This window comes from Myotis myotis, unplaced genomic scaffold (assembly GCF_014108235.1).
Source record: "Myotis myotis isolate mMyoMyo1 unplaced genomic scaffold, mMyoMyo1.p scaffold_m19_p_2, whole genome shotgun sequence".
NCBI classification, from domain to species: domain Eukaryota; kingdom Metazoa; phylum Chordata; class Mammalia; order Chiroptera; family Vespertilionidae; genus Myotis; species Myotis myotis.
In genome coordinates, this window is record NW_023416324.1 from 212,956,134 (window position 1) to 212,969,124 (window position 12,991).

Sequence of the window (12,991 nt, forward strand, 5' to 3'; positions counted from 1 at the left end):
GAAATGTTTACATTGGAATACAAATGGGATAACATTGGTGAAGTACAAGAACAGCAAAACAAACAAATACAAAGGAGAAAGTGAGATATTGTAAACGTAGGGCAGACATTGATGAATTGAAAAACAAGCTTAAAATAGAATTAACAACAAATGTTGTTCTTTGAAAAAATTAATAAAATTGACAAGGCTTTGGTAAAATTGGTTTAAAATGAGAAGACAAATAAGTAACATTAAGAATGAAAAGGAGCTGACTGTTTGCTAGAGACTTTTAAAAGATTAGAGGGTATTGCAAAGCAATTTATGTCAGTTCATTTGAAAATTAGATTAAGTTGACAAATTCTTATAAAAAATAAGCTGACCACATATGACTACTAATTCAATTCCTTTAATGCCTTACAGACCTTAAAGAAATTGAATTAGTAGTCAGAAATTGTCCCACAAAGAAACTTACAAGTCCAATGACATCATCAGTGAAGTCAACCAAATATTCAAGGTACAAATAGTTCCAAATTTATCCAAAATATCGTGGGGAATATAAAAAGAAGAAACACTCTTCAGTACAATTTGTAATACTAAAATAACCTGGACTCAAAAATAGAATCATCAAACAGACCATCAAAACTCAGAGGGAAAGCAGGGGAGGGTGGGGTTGAGGGGTAAGAGATCAATCAAAGAACTTGTATGCATGCATATAAGCATAACCAATGGACACAGACAGTAGGGAGGCGAGGACTTGTGCTATGGGGTGGGAGTGGCCAGGGAGAGGTCAATGGGGGGAAAAGGAGACACATGTAATACTTTCAACAATAAAAAAAATTTTAAAAAATAATCTGGATACCAAAAAACAAAAAAGACAGTACAAAAAGGCCAATCACACTTAGGAATGTAAGGCGAAAATATTAAACAAAATATTAGCTAACAGAATTCACCCACATATGACAAAGAAATTACATTATGAGCAAGTTGGGTTTATCAAAATAACACAAAGTTGGGTTAATATGGGAATGTGAATTAATGTAACTCCCACATGAGCACATTAGAGGGGGAGAATTATGGTCATCTGATAGACACAGAAAATTTATTTAATACTAGAGGCCCAGTGCACGAATCTGTGCACAGGTGGGGTCCAGCCAGGGCGAGGGGCCACAGGCAGATGGCTGGCCAGCTCCGCCCTGGTCAAACTCTGGATTGAAGGGACAATTTGCATATTAGCCTTTTTTATATAGGATAATCAAGCATTTATATATTATTAACTATTATCAAACTAAGAACAGAATGTGACTTCTTTAACTTGATAAAGTAAAATACAGCAAATGTCACATTTAAAGGTTTAAAATTGAAAGTATTTTCTTTGATGTCAAGTATAAGACAAAGATGCCTCCTGTTACCATTTCTATCCAACATGATTTTGGAGGTTCTCACCAGAACACTACGACAAGAAAAAAGAAATAAAAATTACAGGTATTGGGAAGGAAGCAAAAAATATTTTGTTATGTATGGAAAATATGGCTGTGCAGATAGAAAATCCAAATTAACTTGTAGGCAAATTTTTCAATTCATGAGTTTTACCAAAACTCTTGGAATAAAAGTTCAATTGTCTTTCTACATACAAACATATACACTTATGAAATTAAATTTAAAAATATTTAATTTAACATAGTATAAAAATAACAGTACCTAAGAATCTATACTAATAAAAGGGTAATATGCTAATTAGACTGGGTCAACTAGCCATCTTCTGGACGTCTGACTTCCTTCTGGACAAAGCCATGGTTGTGGGGGCCAAGGCAGAGGCAGTTAGGGGTGATCAGGCCGGCAGGGGTGAGCAGTTAGAGGCGAGATCAGGCTGGCAGAGGGTTGGGGTGATCAGGCTGGCAGGGGAGGGCAATTGGAGGTGACCAGGCCAGCAGGGGAGGGCAGTTGGGGGCGACCAGGCTGGCAGGGGAGGGCGATTGGAGGCATTAGGCAGGCAGGCAGGTGAGTGGATAGGAGCCAGTGGTCCTGGGTTGTGAGAGGGTTGTCTGACTTCTGGTTTACGGCCTATCCCCTAGGGATCAGGTCTAAACCTGCAGTCAGACCTCCCCCGAGGGGTCCCAGATTGGAGAGGGTGCAGGCTGGGCTGAGGAACAGCCTCCCCTCCCCCATGCACAAATTTTGTGCACTGGGCCTCTAGTAAATCTAATAAAAATAATTAAGATGTCTATGGGAAAATAATAAAATTTCATTGGGAGACATCAAAAAAGACCTAAATAAAAAGAAACACATTCTGCTTATAGATTTGATGATCCAATATTATAAAGATTTCTATTATTTGCAAAATGGCCTGGAAATTTACTGCAACTCCTATCAAAAACTCCTTTTTTTTTTTACAAGTTGATTCTAACATTTATACAGAAGGCAAGTTTAGCCAAGACACTTTTGTAGAAAACACAGCCTGTGCTTTCTGTTTTCTGTCCTCCCAGATACTCAATCCTATATAATAAAAGCCTAATATGCAAATAGACCGAATGGCAGAACAACCAGTGGGTGGGGGGCGGTCTGGTGAACGGGTGGCACCAGGCCAGCTAAGGAAGATGCCAGCAGGAAGAGGGATGGGATGGCGATTGAGGGGCAGTGGCAATTGATGGTGGCGGGGTGATGGGGGGTGAGGCTGGCCGCTCACCGGCTGGTGCCATCCCTCTGATTGGCCCGCCAGTCACCTCCCGCAGAGGCAATCAGCCCTCTGGTCGCCTCCTGCAGAGGGAGGCCAGACTGCGGCTTGGACATCAGTTGGACATCCCCTGAGGGCTCCCAGACTGCTAGAGGGCTCAGGCTAGACTGAGGGACCATCACTCTCCCACAAATTTTCGTGCACCAGGCCTCTAGTCTTATTATAAAGTTATAGTATTTAAGAATCACAGTATGAGATGGCTCAGAAAGAGACAAATATATCAGTGGAACAGAATAGAAGTCCATAAACAAATCCAAAATAGAGGAGTAAATGATATAGTCAGAAATGATACTTAATGTCAGTGTAGGAAGAATGGACATTTTAATAAATGGAGCTAGAACAACTGGACATCCACATTGGGAAAGATACAATGCCCTGCTACATAAAACCACACAGAAAAATCAGTTACACATGGTCAAGGACTAAACTTTAGAATGCAAAAGTGAGAAGACTTCAAAGATACTACAGAAAACTACCTTGATGACCTCGAGGTGCAAAAGAATGTTTTAAAACATGACACAAAACCTATAAACTATAAAGAAATACTGACAAAATTTTCTGTTAAAATTAAAAACTTCTTTTCATTAAAAGATTTCTTTAGAGCACAAGGACAAGCTGCACACTGAGAGAAGCTATTTGTAACCCATCAAATGAAAGCACTAGTATTGGAATGTACAACTATTATAAATTAACTAGTGACCTGGTGCACAGATTCATGCACATTGAATGGAAATTAATTGGAAGGTGGCCAGCAGGGCAGGACTGGGTGAGATTGGCTGGACACGCACTGGAGCCAACCTTCCGTGGTCCCTCCCTGGCAGGCCACACCTGAGGTGGCGCCGTGGCTAGAAGGGGGTCTGTGGAGTGAGCAGGGTCCCTCCAGCAGGTGGGGTCCCTAGGCCTGGCCTGCGGGGATCAGGCCGAAACTGGCTCTCCGACATCCTCCGGATTGCAAGAGGGCAGTTCTCACAAGAACCACCGCTGCCAAGTCACCACAGTTTGGCAGCTCCTGCGTTGAGCGTCTGCCCCCTGATGGTCATTGCACATCATAGCTACCAGTCGGATGGTCGGGTGGTCAGACAGTAGCTTATCCTTTTATATATATAATTAAGAAAAAAAACAGTAGAAACATTGTTAAATAATTGAATGCCTTATTTCTTAACAGTGGACACATGATGGACAATAAATGTATGGACAGTACACAAGCTCCTGGTGATAAAGAACATATACATTAAAACCAAAATGATGTTCATTTTGTAGGATGTAGGACCGACATCAGAGGGAGCCCTCATGCTCTCCCGGTGGAATGGAGACTGGTCTGAACTCTTCGGGAAGCCGTTTGGCATTCTTTGGCATTCACTGGAGGACAGATAAACTGTATACCCAGAATTCTGTTAGGGAAATTCCAAAGGAAACTTGGAGTCTCCCACAAGTCCACTCTGATACATGGACCACAATGTCCCTACAAGATGCTTATAATAGTAAAAACTGGAAACAACCCACGATTCCATCAACAGTAGATTAGATAAGCCAATTTTGGTATATCGGCAAAATGGAAATATATAAGCAACAAATGACCCTCACACACTTAATATTGAGCCACAGAAGCAAATAGGAAAGCATATACAATATGGTTTCATTTATTTGGACTTCAAAAGCAGGCAAAGACAAGCATTATGTTGTTTGGAGATCACGCAGCGGTGGGTAAAAGACTATATGAAGTAAAACAAGGGACTGATTATTTCAAAACAGGATAGGGACTCTCTCACCGGGAAGAAGAGAGAGGAGGTCAAGGAGGGATAGTAGGTCTTTAAGGACCTGACAACGTCCTATTTCCCATCATGGTGGTGATTTCTTTATTTGCTGTGTGTTCATTTTAATCGCTCTTCTGTATAGATGACGTAACTTCCGATGCAAATGTGTTTTAAATAGTGGGATAAAAGGGGTAAGCTCAGACTGAGCCCCCACTTCCCTCCCATCGGGGGTGCTGTGCTGAAGCAGTGACTGGTGGTACTGTGACAAGTTCAGCCCTGACTGCCCTTGGCAGAGGATACTCCGCTTCCTCCTGGGAGGTGGCTGAGCGTTCCCTTCCACTACCGTGGGGTTCGGTATTCCCCTGAAGGCCTTGCTTCCTCTGTAAGAGTCCTCTGTCAGTTATTTATTGTTTGTTTGTTTTTAAATATATGTTCTATTGATTTCAGAGAGGAAGGGAGAGCAAGAGAGAGATAGAAACATCAATGATGAGAGAGAATCATTGATTGGCTGCCTCCTGCATGCCCCTACTGGGAATTGAGCCTGCAACCCGGGCATGTGCTCTGACCTGGAATTGAACCGTGACCTCCTGGTACATAGGTCATTGCTCAACCACTGAACCACACCAGCTGGGCAAGTTAGTTATTGTATGAGTCCCTGTGACTTCTCCCTCCTTCAACTGCTAGAGCTTAACCCCCACCCTTCGAGTGTAGCCAGAATCAATGACTTGCTGCTAGTAAGTGGAGCAGATGCGACAGTGTGTGACTTCTCAGATGAGGTGATCAAAGGTGTGGTGACCTTCCCCTTGCCCTCCCTCTTGGATAACTCGTTCTGGTGAAATGTCATGAGGACACTCCAGCAACCTTATGGAGAGGGACACAGGCTGAGGAACAGACCCCCTGCCTAGCCAGTCCGCCAGCCCCAGTTGAGCCTTCAGATGACCTTATTCTTGGTCAACAGTTTGACTGAAATCTCATGAGAGACCTTGAGCCAGAACCACCCAAATCAGCTGCTTCTGAATTCTTGACCCACAGAAACTGTGAGAAAATAAATTTGTTATTTTAAGCCACTGAGTTGAGGCAGATTTCTCACACAGCAATAGATGACGAATGCACCTTGCTTTCTCAGGACTGCTGCCTGTGAGTTCTGACCAAACTAGAAAATTGCTGCAGACATTGAGAAGGCCAAGCTGATAGAGCCGGGGTGACCTCGGATCTGCAAGGTGCACCCTCTGCTTCTGAAATATCTTGGGCTGATTCTTCTCTCATTCCATTGACAAAATATATATTGACACAGCTTTTCTGAGGCTAAAGAATATTGTTTAAAGAAATACTCCCCCCCCCCCCACACCCGCTACCTCGATGATAAAGGGACATTTCAGGGCTCTGAAATTCTGGGTTTTGAAGAGTGTAATGGAACTCCTGTGGGTTTTCAAACCCAAAAGGCATGCATTAAGTTCTGTCACTTGCTGGTTATTTGGCCTTGGGTATACATTTAGCCCCTCAGAGGTTCTCTTATTTTTTGAGCAAATATTAGTCACCCAAGATCTCTCTCTATATATAAAAGCCTAATATGCTAAGTGTCCAACCAAGCAGTCGACTGAATGGTCACTAGGATGTGCACTGACCACCAGGGGGCAGATGCTCCGACCAATAGGTTAGCTTGCTGCTGGGGTCTGGCCCATTGGGACTGGGCGAAATGGGGCAGGACACACCCTGGAACCCTCCCACAGACCCTCCTGTGGTCCCTCCCCAGCCACCGGCTCTGATCAGCCCCGATCACCAGCCAGGCAAAGGGACCCCACCTGTGCACAAATTTTGTGCACTGGGCCTCTAGTATACATATATGTTACTTAGGATTGTTGGTAGATATAAAACAGAAAAACAATAGCACATTCAAGGTAGAAGTTTGTGTTTCTTTCATGTCAAAATCCAAATGTAGATCTCATTCCATTGACAAAATATATACTGACACACAGCTTTTCTGAGGCTAAAGAATATTGTTTAAAGAAATACTCCCTCCCTCTCCCCCCCACCCCCCACCCCGACCCCCAGATGATAGAGGAACTGGTATGGTATAGAGCTGGTATGGCACCCTGATGTCAGAAAACCCAGGATCTTTGTAGCTTGTTCCACTGTGAGTGGTATTCTGGTCAAAGATAGATGCTCTCACTCCAAAATATTTGTTGAAAAGAGTTGGACTTCAGTTGTGTGTGTGGCTTTGCACATGTGTGCTCTTGTTCTAGGACCTGTGCTGAGGGAGAGCCCCGTGTCTCCCTATTTGGGATGTCCATTCTTGTAGACGAGGGACAAAGAACAAGAGCCAACCAGGTAGGGGCCCTCAAACTGCTCAGAGGTGGCATCTACTCACACCTCTTGAGCCAAAGCAAGTCCCATGGCCAAGGTCACAGTCACAGGGTGGGGAGTACACTCAGCATGGGGGACCCAGGCAAGGCCCAGGTGCAAACTCCTGTGACAGTGATCCAACTTGCCCTCTCACTCTCCTAACTTCTCTACTTCTGTCAGCTCTCCCCACCTGCCCCTCAATTCCATTCTCAACTCAGCAGCTAGAATCAGCCCTTTAAAACCTTCATCCAATCAAAAACTCTCTCTGTTCCAATCCTCCAGTGGCGCGTGGTTCACTCAGAGTAACAGACAAAAGCCAAAGTCCTCAGGGAGACCACCAACACCCTGCTGATCTGCCCACCAGCTCTGAGCACTTCTGAGACTCCACCCCCAGCCACCCCCTCCCTCCCTCCACTCCCTGCCTCAGGGCCTCTGCCCTGGCTGTTCCCTCAGGGCCCTTCAGCTCCACCCTGCAGAAAGCTGCAGCCCTGCTGGCACCTGTCCCTGCATCCTACTTCACTGTTTCCTCCGTGGCACCTATCACCGCTGTTGTCTTTACCTGTTTGTATGTTTTCTGTGTCCACCACCAGAAGGAAAGTTCCCCCAGCGCGGGGACTATGCCTTGTTTTCAGAGCCAGCCACAGGGCCTGGAATTGCTCCCTGGGTCTCCATCCTCCTACCCCTTGAGGTTTTGGTTCCTTCAGGGCATTCGTTTCCCCCTTCACCTTTATTTCCACTGTCCCTTGCTTCTCTTGAGCCACTGTCCTGGTCCATGGCCTGCACCTGCTGGCAGTGACAGAGGAAACTGGGGCTGGAGGCGCCAGGTAGGAAAGTGAGGGTAGAGGACAGTGTGAAGGGGTGAGGCCTCAGCCCACACCCCGCACCCTACACCCTTCACACAGAGAACAGGTGAGCTTCCAGAGTGGGGCGACCTCTGCACCTGATGGGAAGCAATGGGCTGGCTCTACAGCTCCTGACGGGACTGAATCTCAGAATGGAGCCCCCAGAGCAGCACTGGGAGGGCCAGTTGCATGGTGGACGCTGACCTGACCGGACCCTGGGCTGCTCAGCCTACGGTGATGCCTGAACCACAGCTCAGTGCCAGGTGGCTGCACCCCTGACAGGACCCTGGCAATGCACGTGTGAGCCGTGCCCTCTCCTTTGTTTTATTCTCTTGTTTACTAGTAATTCACCTATTTTTAACTTTTGAATAAGTAATGATTCAAACATTTGAAAATATGAAACAGTATACAGTGACCAGTCTTATTCCCAAACTGTGCCCCCTCCTCCCAGGTCCCCTCTCAACCATATAACAACTATTGTTCAATTCACATGTGTCTTTATAGTTTTTAAAATGTGTGTTCAAGAAACCAAGGATATAAACTCATATCTTCCTTGACATTTTGGATAAAGTATCGCAGAATATGTCCCCCACACACTGCTGTGTATCTTGCCTTTTCCACTTAAAAATGTGCCCTGGAGACCTTCCCATCCATTGGAGAATGCCTCTTGGTTCATTTTTCATGGCTGCGTGGGGTGCCATTGCTTGGATGGGCCATGCTTTATTTGATTTGTCCCTGGTAAAGGAATTGTGATGATTTCCAGCCTGTTGATTACACAAATACCACTGCAGTAAGCATGGGCACACACAGGAGAATTCGCAGAAGCCAGAGTGGTGAATTGATTCATATTTTAAAATATTAGCACAGCAAGTTTAACCCTAGATGTGTCTAAAATCGCCTTGCATGTCCAAAAGCACTGAAATTGTGATTTCACTGGTCTTATCTGGGGCCCAAGAGTCAGTCTTCTTAAAATTTTTTGGGTCTATCCAGGGCAGACAGGCTGAGAGCCATGAGATCTGGGGGGATTGAGAGTGCATGGGAAAGACAATAATATTTTGGGAAGCATTTTAGGGGGAGAGAGACAAGACCGGGGGGGGGGGGGGGGGGGAGAGAGAGAAAGAGAGAGAGAGGTCAGGATTTGAGCCAGTCAAGTAGGTAAAGTTTGGGGTTTTTAGTAAATTTTGCTCTGTTGTGTGGAAATTTGCTCTATTTCCTTCAGTTAAAGGGCCACCTTACTTGTCAAGGGGTGTGCATTCAACGCCTGGCATCTGGTGTATTGCCATGGAGGGTGGGCCTGGGAGGGAAGCCACGTTTCTTCGGGTAAACGCATACTGTTGACTCATCAGGTCTCCATTAGGAGGCAGATGCTATTCGCATCTTCTTTTGGGTGAGGAAGCTGGGGCTCAGAGAGGTTAAGTGGCCTGCCCAAGGTCGCGCAGCGCAGGGGCAGGACTCCCAGCCAGGCCTGCAGCCGAGGCTTCCTGCGGATGGAGCTGTTTCCTGCCCCGCGCGGGCTCTGGCATGTAGGTCTGTTGTTTGTAATGTTTCCTTCTTGGGCTCAGAACCCTCTCTCACTGCCTCTTGTAGCTTGGCCTCAGCTCCCGCAGGGTAAGCCTTGTTGGGACTGCAGGTTGTCCTGGCTAGCTTTCTTGTTCCCTCCAGGGGAAGGAGGCTCTGAGCCACTAGCTCTCACCAGGAAGGTCTTGGCAGCCTGTTAGCCCCCAGCCCCCCAGGAGGGCGGTGGTGGGGTGCCTGTGGTCCAGCCCACGCCTTCCGCCATCGCCCTGATAAGGGCTGCAGGCAGAGAATGCAAATGTAAACTGTCCTCCAGGCTCCCTCCGGAAGATCCCCAGCTTCCCCATTGTTCCCTCTCCTGGGACCCTTATCTGAGGCAGCAGAGAAGGAGAGGGTTTTTTTTAAACCAGAGGCGGGACCTCGATAAGGCAGCTTGGCCACCAGGAATCACCGTTGTTATTGCTTCTGCCCGACGCTGGGACCTCACAAGGTTTGGAGAGGCCAGTGTGCTGTGGGCAGGCTGCCCCCATGAGCCCGGGCGGGGCTGCCGAGAGAGCCTGGGATGGAAACTGGGCACACACTTGTGGTTTTGAATGTGTGTGTGTGTGTGTGTGTGTGTGTATGTCTGTGTGTATGTCCCTCTGTGTGGTCCCTGCATGTGTGTGTATATGCATGTGAATGTCTGTTGTCTGTGTGTATCTGTGTGTGTGTTCCTGTGTGTGTGTGTGTGTGTATGTCTGTGTGTATGTCCCTCTGTGTGGTCCCTGCATGTGTGTGTATATGCATGTGAATGTCTGTTGTCTGTGTGTATCTGTGTGTGTGTTCCTGTGTGTGTGTGTGTGTGTATGTCTGTGTGTATGTCCCTCTGTGTGGTCCCTGCATGTGTGTGTATATGCATGTGAATGTCTGTTGTCTGTGTGTATCTGTGTATCTCTGTGTGTGTTCCTGTGTGTATGTGTGTGTATGTCTGTGTGTGTATGTCCCTCTGTGTGGTCCCTGCATGTGTGTGTACATGCATGTGAATGTCTGTTCTCTGTGTGTATCTGTGTATCTGTGTGTGTGTTCCTGTGTGTGTGTGTGTGTGTATTTTGTGGCCTGCAATCTTAGCTCTAAGTCCTTTGAAATACACTGAGTAGCCAGATTATTATGACCACCCCATCAGTACAATGAAGTAAATTAGTTATGAAAATAATAATAATAATAAAACCTTGAGAGTATTTGCTTAGGAAGTTTTCAATATTCAGTATTTTTGGGGAGTGTCAATGAAGTACTGATGGGGTGGGCATAATAATCTGGCTGGTCATAATAATCTGGCCACTCAGTGTATATTTTCAATTCTTATCGACCGAGTTGCGCCCCCTCGCTGCTGGAGAAAGCCCCCCAAAGAAGGCGCAGTGCTGGAACTATTTCTAGAACACACCTTGGGGTCACCAAGCCTTAAGAAGGACTGGTTGAGAGGAATTCTGGACCTGCAGGACTGAGTGTGTTGAATTCCGTCCTTCCACCAGGTGGCGCTAGAGCTGCGTGCACAGACCGCACTTCAGCTGGGAACCCAGACCCAGTTCCTACCTGATCCCTTGCCTTCTCAACCTGGGAGACTTGATTGTTAAGTCATCACTCCTTTCCCTACAGTGAGTTGGAGGCCAGTCCTAGGTCACCTCCAGGATGCTGTGGGCAAGCTTCCCTGAGCCTCGGATTGGACCTGTGGGCACATGCATTTGGAGTGTGTGTGTGTGTGTGTGTGTGTGTGTATGTGTGTGTGACGGGGGTGTGGGTGGGGTCTGCTTTGTCCTTCTCACAGTCAGGTGTCCTTAAGTTTAAAGAACAGGTTTGCATGTTTGATGGTGGATGCAACGGGGAGGCATCGTTCCTTTGTAGTAAGACGTCATCAAATTCAGAGCCGGAATCCCAGTCCCTCTCACCTATAACCTGTTTCCATATATTTGTGTTGTGAGAGACCCATTTTTTATTTCATCTCCTTTTCAGAAATAGTTTATAAACAGGGGAAGTGCACGCACGTGTATTCTTAAGGGACGGAGTGCAAGAGGAGAGAAGCCGCAGATGGGCGGTGGCCTTGAGATTGTCCTGTTGTCTTAACATGACACCCAGTCGGCCTGTCCTTTGTTTATTCGAAAACCAGGTCTTAAAAGAGATGGAGAAGAAAACCATGAGCTGAGCACTTCCGAGGGGCTGGTGCTCCCCCTGCACAGGCGTGGGTGTGGGTGGTCGCCGCCCCGGGGTTCACGGTTGTCAGTGGGTCTACAAGTGAGGCCGCGGAGACCTGCATCCAAATCGCCGTGTGTGTGTGTGTGTGTGTGTGTGTGTGTGTGTGTGGTCGCTGCCCCAGGGGTTCACGGTTGTCAGTGGGTCTACAAGTGAGGCCGCGGAGACCTGCATCCAAATCGCCGTGTGTGTGTGTGTGTGTGTGTGTGTGGGTGTGTGTGTGTGTGGGTGGTCGCCGCCCCGGGGTTCACGGTTGTCAGTGGGTCTACAAGTGAGGCCGCGGAGACCTGCATCCAAATCGCCGTGTGTGTGTGTGTGTGTGTGTGTGTGTGTGTGTGTGGGTGGTCGCCGCCCCGGGGTTCACGGTTGTCAGTGGGTCTACAAGTGAGGCCGCGGAGACCTGCATCCAAATCGCCGTGTGTGTGTGTGTGTGTGTGTGTGTGTGTGTGTGTGGGTGTGGGTGGTCGCCGCCCCGGGGTTCACGGTTGTCAGTGGGTCTACAAGTGAGGCTGCGGAGACCTGCATCCAAATCGCCGTGTGCGTGTGTGTGTGTGTGTGTGTGTGTGTGTGGGTGGTCGCCGCCCCGGGGTTCACGGTTGTCAGTGGGTCTACAAGTGAGGCCGCGGAGACCTGCATCCAAATCGCCGTGTGTGTGTGTGTGTGTGTGTGTGTGTGTGTGTGTGTGTGTGGGTGGTCGCCGCCCCGGGGTTCACGGTTGTCAGTGGGTCTACAAGTGAGGCCGCGGAGACCTGCATCCAAATCGCCTTGTGTGTGTGTGTGTGTGTGTGTGTGTGTGTGTGTGTGTGGGTGTGGGTGGTCGCCGCCCCGGGGTTCACGGTTGTCAGTGGGTCTACAAGTGAGGCCGCGGAGACCTGCATCCAAATCGCCGTGTGTGTGTGTGTGTGTGTGTGGGGGGGGGGGGGGGGGTGGTCGCCGCCCCGGGGTTCACGGTTGTCAGTGGGTCTACAAGTGAGGCCGCGGAGACCTGCATCCAAATCGCCGTGTGTGTGTGTGTGTGTGTGTGTGTGTGTGTGTGTGTGTGGGTGTGGGTGGTCGCCGCCCCGGGGTTCACGGTTGTCAGTGGGTCTACAAGTGAGGCCGCGGAGACCTGCATCCAAATCGCCGTGTGTGTGTGTGTGTGTGTGTGTGTGTGTGTGTGTGTGTGTGGGTGGTCGCCGCCCCGGGGTTCACGGTTGTCAGTGGGTCTACAAGTGAGGCTGCGGAGACCTGCATCCAAATCGCCGTGTGTGTGTGTGTGTGTGTGTGTGTGTGTGTGGGTGGTCGCCGCCCCGGGGTTCACGGTTGTCAGTGGGTCTACAAGTGAGGCCGCGGAGACCTGCATCCAAATCGCCGTGTGTGTGTGTGTGTGTGTGTGTGTGTGTGTGTGTGTGTGGTCGCCGCCCCGGGGTTCACGGTTGTCAGTGGGTCTACAAGTGAGGCCGCGGAGACCTGCATCCAAATCGCCGTGTGTGTGTGTGTGTGTGTGTGTGTGTGTGTGTGGGTGTGGGTGGTCGCCGCCCCGGGGTTCACGGTTGTCAGTGGGTCTACAAGTGAGGCTGCGGAGACCTGCATCCAAATCGCCGTGTGTGTGTGTGTGTGTGTGT